This window comes from Plectrocnemia conspersa, unplaced genomic scaffold, assembly GCF_051122295.1.
Source record: "Plectrocnemia conspersa isolate PC_06_02 unplaced genomic scaffold, ASM5112229v1 ptg000008l, whole genome shotgun sequence".
NCBI classification, from domain to species: Eukaryota; Metazoa; Arthropoda; class Insecta; order Trichoptera; family Polycentropodidae; genus Plectrocnemia; species Plectrocnemia conspersa.
Window position 1 is genome coordinate 5817431 of NW_028277172.1, and position 14345 is coordinate 5831775.

Here is a 14345-nt window from a genome sequence, read left to right on the forward strand (position 1 = left end):
TATATTTTAGAGGCGTAATCAAAGAGTGAAAAAATTCCTGGAAATTTGGCAGTAAATATTTTTTTTCGTACCCGACCTATTAAGTTACGCATCCGCGAGAAAAAAAGTTTTCGAGAACGCTAATAAGTGTCTTTTATTTATTTTCAAGTAGGAAAAATAACATTTCTTGACAATTGGACGATAAAAAATATGGTTGTAAAAATAACGAAAATAAAATAACGATTGAATTTAATTTATATTTTTATCTTTTTAATAACTTACTACATAATCGTAGATTCTTTATAATGTTATATTAGGAAACGAGAATTTTTTTGAATATATTAATAATTATACATTACAAATTATCTGTGTCGAAAACACTTAGAAGTATGTTACCGATTGATGTAAAAACTAAATTTGTAAACAAATACAGTTTTACTTAAGCTGAGCAGAAAAGTTATATTTATATTAGTGAATAAATAACTTCACTAATTTCAAAAACCGTACGTGATTTTAAAACGATTATTAGTTAAGGATTGAATAATTATATATAGAATACAATTGGTTTGTATTATTCCCTTTAATTCAATATAAAGTAATTTTTTTTTAATAAAATAAAATACACTATAACGCTAAATACTAATTTTCGTACATTTAAGGTGAGAATTTAGTTCTTTAAATAGAAAAGCGAATAAAGTCTTATTTCGTATATTATTATATTCGCTGAATCGTTAAAAATTAACTCAGTCAAATTAATTTTAACCTATTTATAAATTCAATTTTAGAAACTTCATTTTGGTTCTAATTTAAATTTAGCTTAAGCTAAATTATTCAATATCTTATATGTCTAAATTTTATTTAGTTTTAATGTTTTTTTTTAAATAATAATGTTGATATATCATATTTTTTTTAAATATAAGTACATATTATATATAATTTATAATTGGTTTTTTAATTGGTTTTTAATAAATTATTACCAAATAAATAAATATACAATGTTGAAAAAATTGCAAGCTATTTATCTTATAAATTATCCAAAATTTATTTATTTAATAAACGCTTTAAACTTGGATTTTTACTGTAAAATACATTCTTACTAACTTAAATTTAAAAACAAGAAATACAAATCTCCATTTAAGAAACAATTAAAATGCAATAAGTTTTAACAAGATTTAAAGAGTAACAAAATATTATGATAATTTTTATTTTTTTCACTTATGGACCAGTCTAGAAAAACAAAAGGCATAACATTAGCAGTTTTTGAAGACAGATCAAAAAAATATATTGGTGTTGTTAAAAACCACCAAATAAAAGTAAAATAAAAACCGTTTTCTGATTCGAATAAATATAGTTCAATTTAAAATTCCATTGTTGCTGGAGTTATGCAACACAAAACAAAATCATCTACTTAAAATATTTTTATAATTTAAAAAATAAATTAAAAAAACTTTATACTCAGTTTTGTCCAAATTCATTTATATTAAACAAAAAAATACCTTTAAAAAAAATATTTTAGCCTAAGCTCAAATTCAATGAAGCCTGTGTTAAATCAGCATAAACCACAACTTTGTATACTAGAAAAACTTAAACGTTAATGCATTTACCCAATTAAATAGTAAAGAAAAATATTAGTTTATTGCAAATAAAAAAAATAATTAAGCCATTGCTTTATTGATTATATATTTCACATACGTATTTTTGTCAGCTGAATCTTTAAAGCAGACTATAAATAATAATTAAATAATTAAGTTATTTTATGTTTTTTAACTATATTACATAAAATTGTGGTATTAATATTAATGAATCAATTATAAAAATTATTTATGTTTTGCATATAGTAAATTTGTTCCTTTTTAATGTTAGGGGTTTAATCAGCTGCACCAGTAACTCTATGGGCATTTAAACGACAATTTTAAATATTAAAAAAAATGAATTAGCAACTCGTTTTGACAAAAGGTCCAATATAAATAGGAGACTACTCAATATCACAATTGCACACATCTGCCCGTTAACTGCTTATAAGCAGCAAAAAATACTTTTTTGTGCGGATAAGAATGCGTATGGACAATGCGTCTATCCTGCATAAAAACAGCTATTGACATTTAAGCTTTGCCTTAACGATATTTAAATGTTTAAATTCTTCAAAGCATGAACACATTAAGTTAATTAATAATCACGTCCACTAACATCTGCATCTTTGATTCGCCAAGATTGTGTACACTGATTCGGGACAAGAGAATCAAAGACGATCAAGTGATTGGAAACGAAATGATCTATAAAAAACTGAGAGAGACGCATATTTACACAAGCTACAGCAGTCAATCGTCCAGAGAAGATTACTTCTTTACCAGTTTCTTTACGAAACAACTTCACACTATTTATCTGTGGTGAATAGCACATTATAAAAATAAGCTTTCACTACTTTTTTTTAGCTTCAAATCCCAAAAAGACATGATTTGGATAAGCTACATATATATATATATATATATATATATATATATATATATATATATATATATATATATATATATATATATATATATATATATATATATATATATATATATATATATATATATATTTTCAATAAATCTTTGAGATGAATTTATTTAATTTTAAATTGCTATTTAATACATGAGCTAACCACTGTCTGACTTCAAATTATTTAGCTCTACTTCAATTTATTAACAACTTAATTTAAAATTGCTGAGAGAGACGTTTTAAAGGTCAACAACAAATTTCCGACGATCAAATAAAAAATGTACACACACATATACACAAAATTAAATTTTGAGAATGTAATGGCTTTTCCGGCTGTGAAAGATTTTTTCGGAGACCACGTGATGCCATTACCAACGTTGCCGGAAACTGAGCACGAGACAAGTCGGGAAATGGACTTTTCCCCGAAAGTATATTAACTTAGGTCGTGATGAATATGATAAAAACCGGGGGCGGCTTCGACCCCTAAACCGCCTCTGTGTAATTGATACGGCCTTTCGCTATTTGCTAAAATGCTAAACGCGAGCACGTAGCTCATATGCGGAGAGAAGAAAGCGGATATCGTGCTTTATTATAAAACGTATAATATATAACCCTACCACACAGCCATAGGCGAAAGATAGACTTAATTAATATATAAAATTTGCATAATACACGCAGACGTTTGTGAGTGAGCGTGAACAAAATAATATATTTTCCATGAATATATGCTCTAATGGATGTTTCTAAAATAATTTTGTATAAGTGTAATTAAAATGTGATGTTACAAAATAAATATTTATGGTAGCCAAAAAAATATTTATAAATTTTTTATACATTTTTTTAAATTTTTTGTTACTGTTTTACTTAAAAGTATAAGACATATACAAGTTAATAATTTTAATAATATTTTTTTTAATGTTTTTAAAATTTAAATGGCTCTGAAGTGAAGCCTGGGCTGAACCAAACATAATGGTTCAACCCTAAAAATTCTTGGGAGCTTGTCTCTTGACTTTAGTAAGTAGTACTAATAATAATGAAAATAAAAGTTAAGGTCAAAATGCTCTTAATATTTTTGGTATATTTAACAAATCAGAGCTGATTTAGGTAATATTTAATATCTTTATAGTTTTTATACAAGAAATATTTTTCTCTAGGGCAAGTGCTAATAATATTCAATCGTATGCATAAATACTGTAACAATCACATGATAAATATGAGATATGGTTTGGTGGCGATTCACTTACATTGTTTTAGAATTTCTGTATTTGTTGACGTCTCTTGTGTCTACAGCACTTTAGTATTATTTGTTATTTTTCTGACTATTATTTTTTGTTCATTTGTTTTGTTTTTGAAAATGTTTTTTTTTACGATTTTTTATTTTAATATAAGGCCATTATATCTGCGCTTTTAGCATTTAAACTTATTACTAAAATTTTAGTGATAAGCTTAAGCGTTGCATTGATATACGTGGGTAAATAAAAAATGATATAGTTGCTTTTATGGCGTCCTTGTTGGGCAAGTATTATTGCATACATTTGCATTGTTATCTATTTAGGAACCAAAACTTTTAAACCGCAATATTTTTAAATATGTATTTATTAAAATTATAATTTATTTATATTTTATTTATAAATGTCATATTTTTATAGGCGTATTAAATGATTTTTTCAACTGAAGACGTTGCTTTATTAAAATGTACAAAAAAACGTACCTTAATCAGATATATATTATATTTTTTTCAAACTGTTGATTTAATTTTCTTTGTATTTTATAATCATTTTGGTATATCTCCTAATAAATAAAATTGTTACCAAACAATTTTAAATAATTTAAAATGTAAAGAATAATATTTTAAAACCCTGAAAAATGTATTTATTAAAAATAAATATTTGATAAAAGGGAGCAATATCCAAAGGGGTGCAGGTCTTCTGGTGATGATGTGGAATTTATGAAGCGGTGCGATCTGTGGTCTTTGATTTTCTTCATGGCGTAGGTTGTAGACTCTAAAGAGGTTTAAAGTACAATATTGTAACTTTTTTTAAGTAGATTATTAGTGATTACCAGAAATGTCAAGCAACAGTTTATTTTATTTTATTAATTTATTTAGCTTAAAAGCTCATTTTTACGTTACAAATTATAACTAAACATAAAATAATATATGACATAAACAGAAAAAACCTAATATTTTAATTTATTTTTAAATGTTTTTTTTACTGTCCTAGGAAGTTTCGAATTAAGTTCTGAGAAACGTCGTTTTTATCGTTTTTTGGCGAACGGTCGCCGCAAATGTTTATAAATAATTTAATAGTTGTTAGATTTTTAATAATTAACTAGTAGAATATCTTAAATATTTATTGCCACCTAATTTTATTTTAAGTTTGCTGTCCCTCTGTTCTGATCGGCGACCCAAAATCAATCATCATGCATGGCTTTAACCTATTAAAAACCCTGCTGCGTGGCAAAAGAAATAATTTTTCGGAAGCATTAAGAAATGCGCGACCAATCTTAAGTTTAATAGATAAGCTTACGCTTTTTATATTTTCTAGAAATATTTTAATCACAATATTTTATCTTTCTCAAAGTGGATCTGAAAACAGTTTCTTAATAAGTTTAAGAAAACGTCGTTTTTGGCATTATTTGCCAAACGGTCGCCCCAAATTTTTTTAATAAATATAATAATTAAGATATTTATATTATTATAATCAGTGGACAAAGTATTTTATATTTAATTATAAAAGAGATACTGAAGCATTAAGAGAAACAGGCAATTTACTAAAAAATCGTTGGTGTTTAAGAGGTTAAAGTGACGGGAAAAGTTGTGAAAAATAGTTAAAAATTTCGTTCTGAGAAACGTCATTTTTGACGTTATTAGTCGAACGGTCGCCACATTTGATAATTAATAAATTTGGCTTGCTTAATGTATTTTATAAGTGGCATATTGCCAATATTTGTTGCTGCATTATTTTATTAAATTTTCTAACGCAAAGCAAATATACTTTATTTACACTTTTTAGCATATTAAAAATTGTCAAGACATTGTGTTTTATTGGTGGTAAATCTTATATTACTTATAATTTAATTATGAACAGATATTTTAATGTTATAACAATATATAAGTCTATATGGCTATGTAGATAATATGTATTCGTTACGTTTGAGCACGCAAACTTAGTCATAATATTCTCTAAACTGGTTGCATCATATAGCTGGTGCATTAAATAGTATTTTAGGAACTATATATAATATAATATATAAACTATGCTATCAAAGGTATTATATTTCTTAATAATGCGTGCTACTTTATGTGACACACATACATTTAGTTTGTATTGTTATATTTTATTATACAACGTTATAAAATACACGTGTAGTATTCTAGTACAATGTATAATAACACAAATAATACTTTACTACAAGTTTTGTTTACATTGTGGTTTACCTACGAGAAAACTAACGAATTGTTTTAAAGCTCAACCATCAACTGTAAAGCTTTTATTTTATTTAAATTAATTAATTTCACATGAAACTTTGTTATATATAAACGACATAAAAAATATAAGCAGTAAAAGATAGGCTCTCTTTCAACGTGAATTATATGATAAATACATAAATTTCCACTGAAATTTACGACGAAATCGAAAATTGCACAGTAATGGGCCTATTTGCTCGGAAAATTCTCGCACAAAAGGGCCCTCGTGAAAAATTGATTGAGGTCAAAATTACCCTTTAACACTGTCGCTAATGTCGGGTTATTCTTCGTTCGCATAATAATGTTGGAACATTAAACAACATTTGCGGGTAGCTGAAAACATTTTTCATTTTTTCCCTTTGATAGATAGAAGTAAGTTAAAAGGTGTCAGATACAATTCCTTGTTTAGAAAGATTGATTTTATTTGAGAACGGGTCGTTACTGAGTAGCCATATATATTTTAACTTTTATAAATCAATTTATTAAAGCAACGTATTGAGATGGCTTGAAAATATAAGCAAATTTTAGTAATAATGAACCATTTTTAATTTATTTCAGTTATCATTTTATCGTATTACGTAAAGATAAGAATCAAACCATATCAACTGCCGATTGAGGTTTTTTTAATATTAAAAGGTATTATTGTCTAAAATATAAGTAAATCGAGCAATAACATATCTAACTAAATTAATTTATAAATAACTAATATTTTTTCGGGTTAACTTATTCTCTGTTATATTTTTAATAAACACGTTTAGTTTTTAAATATAATATTTAATTTGATAAAAAATTGAGAATAGATGTTTAGATAATTGTACTTTGATAAAATCAATGAATTCATACTAATATGACTATTTAAATAAAAACTAATAAAAATATTTTTTCCGGAAACAACGAAAGATAAGGATTATTATTTTTATTTTTTGGCGAAACAAACATTATTTTAACGACATATGATACCAGAATACACGCGCGCCCCTAGACAAACATTATCTAGTTGATATATATTTATTTAGGATAACAATGGAACCTTAGTTAGAGGGGTAATATTTTAAGATTAACGATAGCCCGTTTTGAGTTTTTAGCAGCATGGTTTTACCGCATAGTGGTAAGTTTGTAAGAAAATAATCTACCACTGAACCAAGACAATATTATTTACATCTTAAAATATGGCGGCATCAGACAAAAAGCTCGCAAAGTATATTTTTTATATGGTATATTAAACTCAATTTTCGCCGGAATGGGAAAAGTTAAGCTCGCGCGAGCACTAACTGATTTCGTTGTAAGAAAATTATATTCGGTGGTTATACCGTTATATGATGTTTGTTTTGTCAAAATAAATACTAAAAAATACTAATTATATAATATTTTAATAATATATATATGAGAAATCAAATAAGATGTCACTTTTTATAATACTTTAAGACAAGCGATTATGAAATCGGATTAAGTAAGCACGATATTAATTGTAGTAAATGTTCTACTTTAACTATACTGCTATATACATATACCGCTAGTTTCAGATATATCTGCTATTGTAAAAATTGTTTATTTTATGTTTATAAAACATTCAAATATCATTTATTTTATTAGTGATTATGACTTTTTCAGTATGTATTTAAAATTATAAGTTAACAATGAATGTTATTTTACCTATAAAACATAAATATAAAATTGCCTACATATTTTAACTATAAAAACTCAAGTGTATTAAATTACCATATTTAATATAAATTAAAAATATTACATCTAATTAGATATTATATTTTCGAATGAGTATGATACTATGGAGGGTACAAAAATATTATGATCGGATAATAATATTTTTTTAATAATAAGTTTTGTTCATCCTAATTGTCCACTGTCTAATATTATTTCAATAAAAGTTTTAAGCAAATTTCTTTTAATATACAATAAAAAACAGCTAAATATATTTATAAATTAAATTTAAATAAATATTAACAATATTTTAGTCAATAAATGTCAATCGATCAGAAGCAAGATAAATAGTATACAAATATTTAGCATAAGCACTTCTTACTGAACCAATAAAAAAAATTATTCATTTAAATTATGCACATTTTGAACTACATATAACAAAAAAATATGGTATAAAGAACAATATAAAAAACAGTTTTTTAATTTTTTCAATTAAAGAAGCTTACCATTGAATTAAATTTATTATTTTATTAAAACGAAAATCAACGATTTACTACTACATATAAAAATTAGGTCTCATGTATTTTTAGGTTTAACATAAGGTTGAGCCAAATTAATGTATGTATGTGTTTTGAAGGTAATATTAACTTCAGCAAATAAACTAATAATTAAGTATATAGACCCGAATAAATATTTTCAAAAAAACGATAGTTTCAATTTATCAAAAAATCACGTTTTTAATATAAGACATTGTTTTATTATTGAACAAATAAAATAATAAAATTTTTAGCTAAAGCGCTTCAGGTTGAGTTATAACAGCAAGGTATTACAAATAACAATCAACCAGTCAGGTACAACTTCAAACTAGAATTCGATCGATCGGTATCCAAAGTAATGTTCCGCCGGCCCATATGTTGACCTGCTTACATAGCAACGCAGAACGATAACGTTGTGACCGCCGATTTTAAACAATTTTCTAAGAACCTCCCTTTAAAATCTATGAAACTCGCCACAGAATGACATTATGTTGATTTTTACTACAAAGACATATAGGATAGATTTAAATTAGTAATTATTATTTATGTATTATCCCGATTAGTCATTATAGATTAGGTCTTCGTAATATCACGGATGAATATTATAATGATTAATTTAAATCGAGCCAGGTCTTAAATATAATATTTAATAATGAGCGAGTTATTTAAAAATAAATAAAAGTTACAAGCTATTGAAACAAAATTTCATCGTTGTGCTGTTTTTTTACTCAACGAGTTTTAATTAATTAAGTATTCGCGATTTTCTAGATAGCGGGCTTAATACATTATGCTTTTACTACGTAGTAAAAGAATTTCGGAGAAAAGTGTTTTCTAATATATAGGTCTAGATATTACAACATTTACATAGTTTTACTCCCAGAAAGGCAATTTTATTTAAATTTTCCCGTTAGAATTGAAACCGTAATTAATTCGACATTTAAACAAGCAGTTATATTCTACGTTCGAAGTTGTTTACGCAGAAGGTTAAAATAAACGCGTTCAAAACTACGTCAAGCTTAAAAACTAAAACCGACGCCAAGGATTACTTTGTAATTAGCCTATTTACCTACCTGATCAAGCGTTGTTGTGGAAAAGCTCGACCGGACGCAGAGTAAAAGCTTTCGTTTAACGGAGCTTTTAGTTTAACCTGACGCACGTAACTCTGAAACGACAAAAACAAGCATAAATGGTTTGTATTTCGCTTTAAAAGAGGTAAGAGAGTAGTTTTATTATAATGGTGTACTATAAAAAAAATATTTAAAATACCTTGATCCGAAAAATAAATTAATTTACTGTTTTGCGACAAAGCATGTACTTTTTTAAAATAAAGTACCTGTCTCATACATAATTGGAAGCTCAATAAAAGTACTTAGATTGTATGGCAAAAGTATGAATATCTCTTTTTAAATATTGCAACTCAATACACCATAAGATATGCATATAACATATTTACTGTAAGGCATTTAAAAATAAATAAAAAAAGTGTATATTATAAGTTGACCCCAAAATAATATGCTTTAGAATTTCCTTCGTACCTTATGGATTTACCTAGCATATTTAAAGCATATTTATATTTCATAGCAAAAGATTCGATAAGCTTTATTGAAATTCGGACTTGGATTCTTGTATCGAAGGGCTCACGTTTCATACATGGAAGGATTTTTCAAAAACACTATCAGAGTTTAGCATCTTTTCATTCAGAGTACGACGTCGATGGCGACGTAAGGTTTGCCTTTGGCTTTTGGTTGATTTTTGCGAGGTGTTCGTGAGGGATTCGGATTTACGGCAAGAAAGCATCCAATGCCGGATACGTGTCGGATAAAAGGAACGCCGCCACTACGTGACGTTTATACAACTCTATTCGATTTTCAGTCGATATACAATTGAGTTTCTAAAACTTTCAAAAATCTATACAACAACATAAACAATATTTTAAATACCGTTTCTATAGTAGTGCACTATTTAATCAATGTAGTAAATTCATTAAATTTGTAATAGAAGCGTCGTTAATAAGTTACATAACTACGGTATTGAACCATGGGAGAGTGTTACAAAATTGTAGCACAACTGATATTATTAAACCGAGCTAATTATATTTTTTATTATGCAACAAATAAACTCATGTCTTCTTACGTTTTAGGCTCCGTATTTATTAACATCTCACCACTTCGTCCAGCCACCAAAGATTTTGTATACCGGCCGATTTTTATCAAAGATTTAAATGTCAAATTTATACCGTATGTTAGCAAAGGTATCCTAATCAGTTCTACGCTTTATATTATACAATATCCCGTTTAATCATATAATGTGTATAACATTATATAAAGCTATTGTTGTATTCATGAAGTGTACTTATTTAAGATTATCTTTGTAGGATTCTGTTCTTTTGTTGAGTGTTTTGATATTTGTTTCTAAATATAGCTTAAGAACAAGCAAGGCTATCGTTGGCATTTGTTTTAATATTACTACTTAAGAATATATAAAAATGCACTTGAAGCATTCTTCTAAAGATGCTCATACATTTTCAGCGAAACATTAAGAAAAAAACTAGACGCTGAGAAATTTTATATTTGCAATAGTAAACGCTTAAGTTTTTTATTTTAAAATATTTATTAACTATAATATGATATTTCATAAAAAAAAATGTTAATGCTGATTAATTAAAAAATGTTAAAAAACAAAAATGAAAATATAATATCTTAACTAAAATATAGTCTTAAAAATCAAAAAAAAAATTATAATGTTTTAAATTACACCGTATAAGTATACATTTAATTATATTATTCTTAAATCAATGATAATTATTGATTATTATAAGGTTATACTTCTGCAGCAAAAGCATATTGTATTAAGAGTACACGTATATGTTAAGCCTTCCTAATATTTTTCAATGACGAATAAATTCGTCATAAAAATCGAATTTAAATTGACACGATGACTTACCCCGTCATAGAGTTTTAAAAACCTAACTACAGCAATCATTCTATAATAAAAAAAATAATAATATTCCTTAAGCAATGATAATTATTGCTTTTTATAATGTTATATTTTTGCATGAAAGGCATATTGTATTCGGTGCTTATATACATGTTAAATATTTTTTATATGACGAATATATTCGTCATAAAAATTATTAATTAAATGAACACGACGACTTTACTCGTCATATAGTCTTAAAAACTTATTCAAAATAATATATTTTCATCATAAGACACTCGTTCTAATCACATATTTATAAGCCACCATGAGATCATCAAGGATCATGTCATCGTGTCTTATGTTAGATAATCTTATACCTGTTTTAGTAAAGAATAATCGTGCTTTTTGTTAACGTAAGTGTTACACTCGCAATTTGTATTACTGTAAAATATTTATATAAATATTTTTTTATTAATAAATATAAAAAGGGTAAATTATAACTAAATAAAGATTAAATACATTAATATTGTTAATAGTGATGAAGAGATCTTAAATGTTATTTAAGAAAATATTTATTTCAATATATTTTAAATTTTTTTTAAACTACTCTTTCATAATATATTTTTGTAATGTTTTAATTTACTATATTTTTTTATTAAAAACAATTTACATTGGTAATTATATATTTTTTTTAGTTTTTTATATTGTGATTTTTATATTAAAATTTACTTTTTCTAATATTTTTTTTGTGCTTTCTTTGGTCATGACGATAAATTACAATTTAACTGCATTTTAATTAAATATGACGACTTATTCTGTAATCATAATAATTGTCATAAACGTGACGAGAAATCTCGTCAATGCAAAATAAGTCTTCAATACAGACTGATAATTTTTATTGTCGTCATAAATTCCCTAGTTAAATGGTTAGCGCTTTCTTTCGATTCTTCGCTATAAACCTGTTAAATTTAAAGAGTCAAAAATATAATTAATTTTTTGTAACTTACTACAAACCGACAAGGTATTTTTATATTTTTTATGTTATCAGAATATACACTAAAATAAACGACACGATAAAACCTTCTTTAAAAAGTATTTTAAAGTGACTTTTGAGGTATTTCTAATTGTTTTAAGTATTAAAAATAAGAAAGTTAGGCTTCTTATATTTGTACATTGAAAAAATAAACCAGAATAGCACATCATATCAATGGCTTTATCTAAATCTTTCACTTAAATTCTCATACTTTAGCTTAAATATTAAAATGACGTGTGGTCGAACTCTAATCTAGTGTAATTTAAAACTCAAATGATGATAGAGTTGCTGTTTCTATGACTAGATCTGGTCCAACCAAGCAGTCACTGTGAGCCTTCAAAATTTCAAAAAAATTTAATACTTGCAATTCATTACAAATCTGATCAACATGGCTTCATAGGTGTTTTTAATAACTTATAACTTACATTTAGCATTTCACATGCATACATATGCAATACATACACTCAAACATACGTTCAAATACATATGTAACATATCATTAAAGATGCACAAAATGTATTATAGCAATAAATAATAAAAAATAAATAATAATTAAAGTGCTAAAATAAACTAACACCGTCCCACAATTTTCTCACAAAAAAATATTTGTGTTTGACAAGCTCGCTAAGAATCTGGATGGTTTGTGCGAGAAAATCGTTCTTAAACGTTGACGTTTTGCCCGCAATAGACAAGAATAGAGGACGCGATCGCGACTCGATAGGGCATTCTACAGTTTTTTGTTCGAATAATTAATTATTAATATAAATAATTAATTTCAAAACTCTTATTTTTATTTACAATATTCCCAAGTAATTATTAAAATCGTATTATCAATATATTTTATGGTCCAATAAAAATAGAAAAATGCTGTTTCCTCTTTAATCGTCAAATTTGGTCTAGCGTCAAAGCGAAGTCGTTATAATATTAATTTATGGAACTGACGGTAATCTCTTATGCCTTGCACATACATATATTTACATATTAAATAAGTAATAAAAATACACATAATCATAAGAAGCGACTCTTTTTTTTTGATATATTAAAAGTTGTGCGCATTTTTTATGTGAAACACACACGCGTGCGGGATAAGCAGAAAAATATTTGCTTAGCCACCGTTCTAGATATCGCATTCCAATATAACGGTTCCGCCCTGGTGAGCAAACATCAGGCTTCATCCGAATTTGATCGCCGAGTGTTCGTCAATGTGTACAACGCCGACATAACGTGATATCATTTTGGCGAAAGTGATAAATGAGAGTATCATCTGGGCACGTTTCTGCATACAACGCTCGCTCGTGCGTCGCGTCACGCGCCGCAGCATCCCTCATTTCATCTCTCGGATCATGCTTTATTTTCCGTCTTCAAAGTAGCATTTCAGCAATGGATCGATTTATGTACAACTTTATTACTCTAATAATTTTTATTAGATTATATTTATAAAAATACTGTGGGGTGAAATTATATATTACTATGATGCGAAGTGAGAGCAAAGATAATTATTATTGCTAATTATATTTATTTTTTTTTTTAATTCATGGGGTAAGCTAAACTTATGTATTATATAATATTAGTTTAAAAGTACGCGATTTAGATAGGCAGTGTTTCACTATAATATGGAACCGACCCGTACTTCCACTTATAAAGATATCTATATATTTTTTTAAATCCTTTCCAACAATAAAGAGTACTTCCAGACAATTAAGTAATATGTAAAGAAGCTACAAACTAGCGTATCGTAAAACGTGAATCACTAATAGGTTATTAAAGCGACACGCGCTCTGCATAACAGTCAAACTTTCTCGTTTTGCAAAATGTATTTACGTATAATACATCTGATTTTGCTTAAAAATCGAAAACTGAAAGTATTTTGGATCAAAAATTTTGTTTAAATTATATTATTTTTTTGCTGGGAAAGGAGTTCTAGAGGATTAAACTTTAATTGTACTTGTGTAAGATACATGTGCTTAATTAATTATTTTAGATTTTATTTATAAAAAAAGTGTAAATAAAAAAAAATCTTGCAGTCAAAATTTTTTCACAGCTTATTAAGTCAACGCAAATATTTTCAAACGCTATGAAACTTTAAAATATATATTTAGATAGCGTGACATATTTTTTTGATAATTTGTTTATTAATATAATACATATATAAGTGAGAGGATAAAGTATACTCACGTAATAAACCAGACGTGAGGTTTATATCCTACACGATTAATGTCGGGTTCAAGTGTTTGCCCAGTTTTATGGTATGCTTTGTATATTATAAGCG

General features: G+C 26.4%; 1 protein-coding gene across 7 annotated transcripts in view; it reads right to left on the reverse strand.

Annotated features, from left to right (window-relative positions):
- LOC148232809 (uncharacterized) overlaps nucleotides 1-14345 on the reverse strand; it is a 449135-nt gene that overhangs the window by 211014 nt on the left and 223776 nt on the right. For all 7 annotated transcript variants that reach the window (XM_088189595.1, XM_088189594.1, XM_088189589.1 and 4 more), the window contains one exon: nucleotides 9195-9286. The gene's annotated coding sequence lies outside the window, so the exon portion shown is untranslated. The remainder of the gene's footprint in view (nucleotides 1-9194; nucleotides 9287-14345) is intronic.